The 5,683-nt window shown below is 25.0% G+C and overlaps 1 long non-coding RNA gene across 1 annotated transcript; it reads right to left on the bottom strand.

Moving 5' to 3' along the window:
* Window positions 1–362: 362 nt before the first annotated feature.
* LOC140181847 (uncharacterized) lies at window positions 363–5,463 on the bottom strand. Its single transcript, XR_011877390.1, has 2 exons — window positions 4,884–5,463; window positions 363–1,889 (listed from the first exon to the last, which is right to left on the bottom strand). It is a non-coding gene; the product is annotated as an uncharacterized lncRNA (long non-coding RNA).
* Between the last annotated feature and the right edge of the window lie 220 nt (window positions 5,464–5,683).

The following is a 5,683-nucleotide window of genomic DNA, read 5'->3' on the forward strand; positions in this document are numbered from 1 at the left end:
TTCTAATTGTAAAAAAATAAAAAATACGAAATTATTCAAAAATAAGTGATACGCGAAAAATTATAATTCACGTAATTACCGGCAAGTATACCGGGTCGTATCAAGTAGTAAAACTCACTTAGAGTGAGGTCGATCCCACGAGGATTAATGGATTAAGCAAGCAATAGTTGATTAATTATTCTAGTTAGACGATTCAAGTTTGAGTGATAAGCAACAAGAAATGTAAATGACTTGAAATTAAATAAAAGCAATAAAGTGCAAGGAAAGTAAATGACAAGAAATTAAAGTGCTGAAAATTAAAGTACAAAAATGTAAATTGCAAGGAATGGAAAGTACAAGAAAGTAAAGTGCAAGAAAGTAAATGACTAGAAAGTAAAACCAAGTGAAGTATTTCTACAAACACTTGGAATGCATAAATGTGCAAAAGTAAATAAAGCCATAAATGTGCATAAGTAAATGACAAGAATTTAAAGAGAACAATTAAATGACAAGAATTAAAGACAAGAAGTAAATAACAAGAATTAAGAATGAAATTAACTTTGGGATCAAGAGATATTCCATTCTCAAGATCAACAATTCTCATCTCCACTTCAATCATGTAATCATTGATCTCTTGGCAAATCTTAAGTAATCAAACCCCAATCTCTTGGTGATTTGATTTCTCTTAACTTGATCAATTGCCAATCTCTTGATCTAATTGCTCATAAGAAGAGATGAAGAATGGTCTCTAATTTAGAGCCACACAACCCTCAAGATTTCAATTCAAAGTGATTACATCTCACATATCAAGCTAAGAATTATCAATCAAGAGAGTTGTGAGAGAAGAGCCTTAAACTAAATTCTATGACTCCTTTCTCAAGTTCATCATAGAATTCAAATAGATCTAATCCCTCTCTCGATAGTAATTAGAACTTTGAAGCACAAAGACTCTCTCTAAAGAAGAAATGAAAGAAGAATTGAAGATGAAGAATGAAAATAAATCAACCCATTAAATTGCAATAGAGCTCTCTTTCCCAAATGTTGGAAATTAGAAACTCATAGCAAAATATTTACAAAAGTGTGTATGAAAGAAAATGGAAGAAGAGAAGAGAATAAGAGTGAAAGGGGAGTGGAGTCACCTCCACCCCTCCATGGTGTGTGTCAAATGATGAAGCTAAGGTCCTATTTATAAGCTCTCTAAATTACAAATTTAAATGAAATTAAAATCAAATGCAAATTTCCTAATTACTTCTATATGATTCTTGTGGCCTTGATTGATTGTTAATTGTGGCTTGACTTAGGCTTGTGAACTTTTAATTTCCTTCATAGAAGCTTAAAATATTGAAGAATAAATGAAGAGATTAGAGTGTTTGGAAGTGGCCCAATGTGGAGTGTCATTGAAGTGGCATTTTGGGCTTGTGAAGGTTTGGGAAACCTTGCTCGCTGAATGATTGGTCTGTTTGGGTCCCTAAAATGAATGCCCACTATAGACAATTATATATCATTGGAAAGCCCTGAATCTCAGCTTTCTAACGCCGCTAGAAGTATATCATTTGAACTTCTCTAGCCCAAGTTATGCTCTTTTGAAGGTGAAGAGGTCAGTTTGGCGAAATGCAGGGACTTATTTTACGCTGAAATTGTGAATCTAAACGAATAGCAATTTGTCCCCCCAAATCAGTGTCCACTATAGAGTATTATATATGGTTGGAAAGCTCTGGAAGTCTACTTTTTAATGGCACTGAGATCACCTCATTCGGAGTTTTGTAACTCGAGTTATTCTTGTTGGAGTGTGAAGAGGTCAGGATTGCAAATCCTCTTTGCTTCTCTTTGAGTTTGTTTCCAACTCTTTTGCCACCTTGAGAGTGTGCTTCCACTATTAGTGCCTTTATTGCTTCTTTTTCTATCATTTCCTACAAAATTCATTAACTCAAGCAATCAAAACAATATTCAATTTAACCACCAAAACACTCCCATAATTAAGCATTATGAATTGATTTTATATGAAAAAGTATAGAAAAACATAACATGATGCACATTCATCAATAAGAAAATTAATATTTTAAATTCTTTAAATTAATCTATTCTTAATTTGTGAACAAGTGCAGATAAAAAAAGTCAACTTTCCGGGTGTAGTCTTAGCCGGTGAATAAAAAGATAAAAAAATATTTTAAAAAATTAAAAATTTTAAAAAATTAAATTTTTTATTTTTTAATTTTTAAATTATATTATTAAATATTTTTTATTTAAATTAGAAAAATAAAATAAAGTTCAGCAATATCAAGTAAACAAAATATCTGAAATTTTTTATTTTTGTTTAAAGTTTTAAACTAAAAAATAAATTTTTTCTAACAGAAGAAAAATAAAAAATTCCAACGTTATTCTAAAACTAAAAAAATTGAAAAATAAAAAATTTTAAATCTTTTAAATTAATTTATTCTTATTTTGTGAACAAGTGCAGCAAAAAAGTCAATTTTCTTAGTGCAGTATTATTCAGAGAATAAAAAAATAAAAAATATTTTTAAAAAAATTAAAATTTTTGAAAACTAAATTTTTTATTTTTGAAATTTTAAATTATATGATTAATTTTTTATTTCAATTAGAAAAATAAAATAATGTCCAACAATATCTGTTAAATAACAGAGTTGTAAATTTATTTTTTTTTTTAACTTTAAACTTAAAAAATAAATTTTTTTCTACTTATAAAAAAATAAAAAATTCCAAATTATCCAAAAAAGAAAAAATTAAAATTTTGAATTTTTTAATATTCTTAATTTGTAAACAAGTGCAGCAAAAAAAGTCAACTGTCAGGATGTAGTCTTATCCAGTGAATAAAAAGATAAAAAAATATTTTTAAAAAAATAAAAATTTTTAAAAATAAATTTCTTATTTTTGAATTTTAAAATTGTATAATTATTTTTTTATTTAAATTAGAACAATAAAATAATGTCCATCAATATTTGGTAAATAACAGATCTGTAAATTTATTTTTTTTAATTTTTAAACTAAAAAAATAATTTTTTTTCTGATTGTAAAAAATAGAAGATTCCAAAAATATCCAAAAAATAAAAAATAAAAAATTTAAATTTTTTAAATTTAATTTATTCTTAATTTGTGAACAAGTGGAGCAAAAAAAAGTTAACTATCCGGGTGTAGCATTATTCGGTGAATAAAAAGATAAAAAAATATTTTTAAAAATATTAAAATTTAAAAAAAAAATAAATATTTTATTTCTGAATTTTTAAATTATTTGATTAATTTTTTTATATAAATTAGAAAAATAAAATAAAGTCCAGCAATATCTGGTAAATAACAGATTAATTTAAATTATATGATTAATTTTTTAATTTTAAACTAAAAAAATTCCAATGATATCTAAAAAATAAAAAAACTAAAATTTTAAATTTTTTAAATTAATTTATTCTTAATTTGTGAATAAGTGCAGCAAAAAAAAGTCAACTGTCTGGTTGTAGCATTATCCGGTGAATAAAAAGATAAAAAAATTTTAAAAAATAAAAAATTTTAAAAAAATAAAATTTTTATTTTTGAATTTTTAAATTATATGATTATTTTTTTATTTTTATTAGAAATATAAAATAAAGTCTAGCATATTCTGGTAAATAACAGATCTGTAAATTTATTTTTCTTATTTTTAAACTAAAAAAATAATTTTTTTCTAATTGTAAAAAAATAAAAAGTTCTAACAATATCCAAAAAATAAAAAAATTAAAATTTTAAAATTTTTTTATTAATTTATTCTTAATTTGTGAACAAGTGCAGCAAAAGAAAGTCAACTGTCCGTGTGATGCATTATCCAGTGAATAAAAAATAAAAAATATCCTTAAAAAAATAAAAAATTTTAAAAAACTAATTTTTTTTATGTTTTAATTTTTAAATTATATTATTAAATGTTTTTTATTTAAATAACAAAAATAAAATAAAGTTTAGCAATATCTACTAAACAACAAATCTGTAAATTTTTTATTTTCGTTTAAAGTTTTAAACTAAAACATAAATTTTTTTTCTAATAGTAGAAAAATAAAAAATTCCAACAATATTCAAAAACTAAAAAAATTGAAAAATAAAAATTTTAAATTTTTTTAAATTAATTTATTCTTATTTTGTGAACAAGTGCAGCAAAAAAAAGTCAATTTTCTGAGTGCAGCATTATCCGGAGAATAAAAAAATAAAAATATTTTTAAAAAATTAAAAATTTTAAAAAACTAAACTTTTATTTTTGAAATTTTAAATTATATGATTAATTTTTTTATTTCAATTAGAAAAATAAAATAAAGTCCAACAATATCTGTTAAATAACAGAGTTGTAAATTTATTTTTTTAATTTTTAAACTTAAAAAATAATTTTTTTTCTAATTGTAAAAAAATAAAAAATACGAAATTATTCAAAAAATAAGTGATACGCGAAAAATTATAATTCACGTAATTAACAGCAAGTATACCGGGTCGTATCAAGTAGTAAAACTCACTTAGAGTGAGGTCGATCCTACGAGGATTAATGGATTAAGCAAGCAATAGTTGATTAATTATTCTAGTTAGACGATTCAAGTTTGAGTGATAAGCAACAAGAAATGTAAATGACTTGAAATTAAATAAAAGCAATAAAGTGCAAGGAAAGTAAATGACAAGAAATTAAAGTGCTGTAAATTAAAGTACAAAAATGTAAATTGCAAGGAATGGAAAGTACAAGAAAGTAAAGTGCAAGAAAGTAAATGACTAGAAAGTAAAACCAAGTGAAGTATTTCTACAAATACTTGGAATGCATAAATGTGCAAAAGTAAATAAAGTCATAAATGTGTATAAGTAAATGACAAGAATTTAAAGAGAACAATTAAATGACAAGAATTAAAGACAAGAAGTAAATAACAAGAATTAAGAATGAAATTAACTTTGGGATCAAGTGATATTCCATTCTCAAGATCAAGAATTCTCATCTCCACTTCAATCATGTAATCATTGATCTCTTGGCAAATCTTAAGTAATCAAACCCCAATCTCTTGGTGATTTGATTTCTCTTAACTTGATCAATTGCCAATCTCTTGATCTAATTGCTCATGAGAAGAGATGAAGAATGGTCTCTAATTTAGAGCCACACAACCCTCAAGATTTCAATTCAAAGTGATTACATCTCACATATCAAGCTAAGAATTATCAATCAAGAGAGTTGTGAGAGAAGAGCCTCAAACTAAATTCTATGACTCCTTTCTCAAGTTCATCATAGAATTCAAATAGATCTAATCCCTCTCTCGATAGTAATTAGATCTTTGAAGCACAAATACTCTCTCTAAAGAAGCAATGAAAGAAGAATTGAAGATGAAGAATGAAAATAAATCAACCCATTAAATTGCAATAGAGCTCTCTTTCCCAAATGTTGGAAATTAGAAACTCATAGCAAAATATTTACAAAAGTGTGTATGAAAGAAAATGGAAGAAGAGAAGAGAATGAGAGTGAAAGGGGAGTGGAGTCACCTCCACCACTCCATGGTGTGTGTCAAATGATGAAGCTAAGGTCCTATTTATAAGCTCTCTAAATTACAATTTCAAATGAAATTAAAATCAAATGCAAATTTCCTAATTACTTCTATATGATTCTTGTGGCCTTGATTGATTGTTAATTGTGGCTTGACTTGGGCTTGTGAACTTTTAATTCCCTTCATAGAAGTTTAAAACATTGAAGAATAAATGAAGA

Source organism: Arachis hypogaea, chromosome 19 (genome assembly GCF_003086295.3).
Source record: "Arachis hypogaea cultivar Tifrunner chromosome 19, arahy.Tifrunner.gnm2.J5K5, whole genome shotgun sequence".
In the NCBI taxonomy this organism is placed as follows: Eukaryota; Viridiplantae; Streptophyta; class Magnoliopsida; order Fabales; family Fabaceae; genus Arachis; species Arachis hypogaea.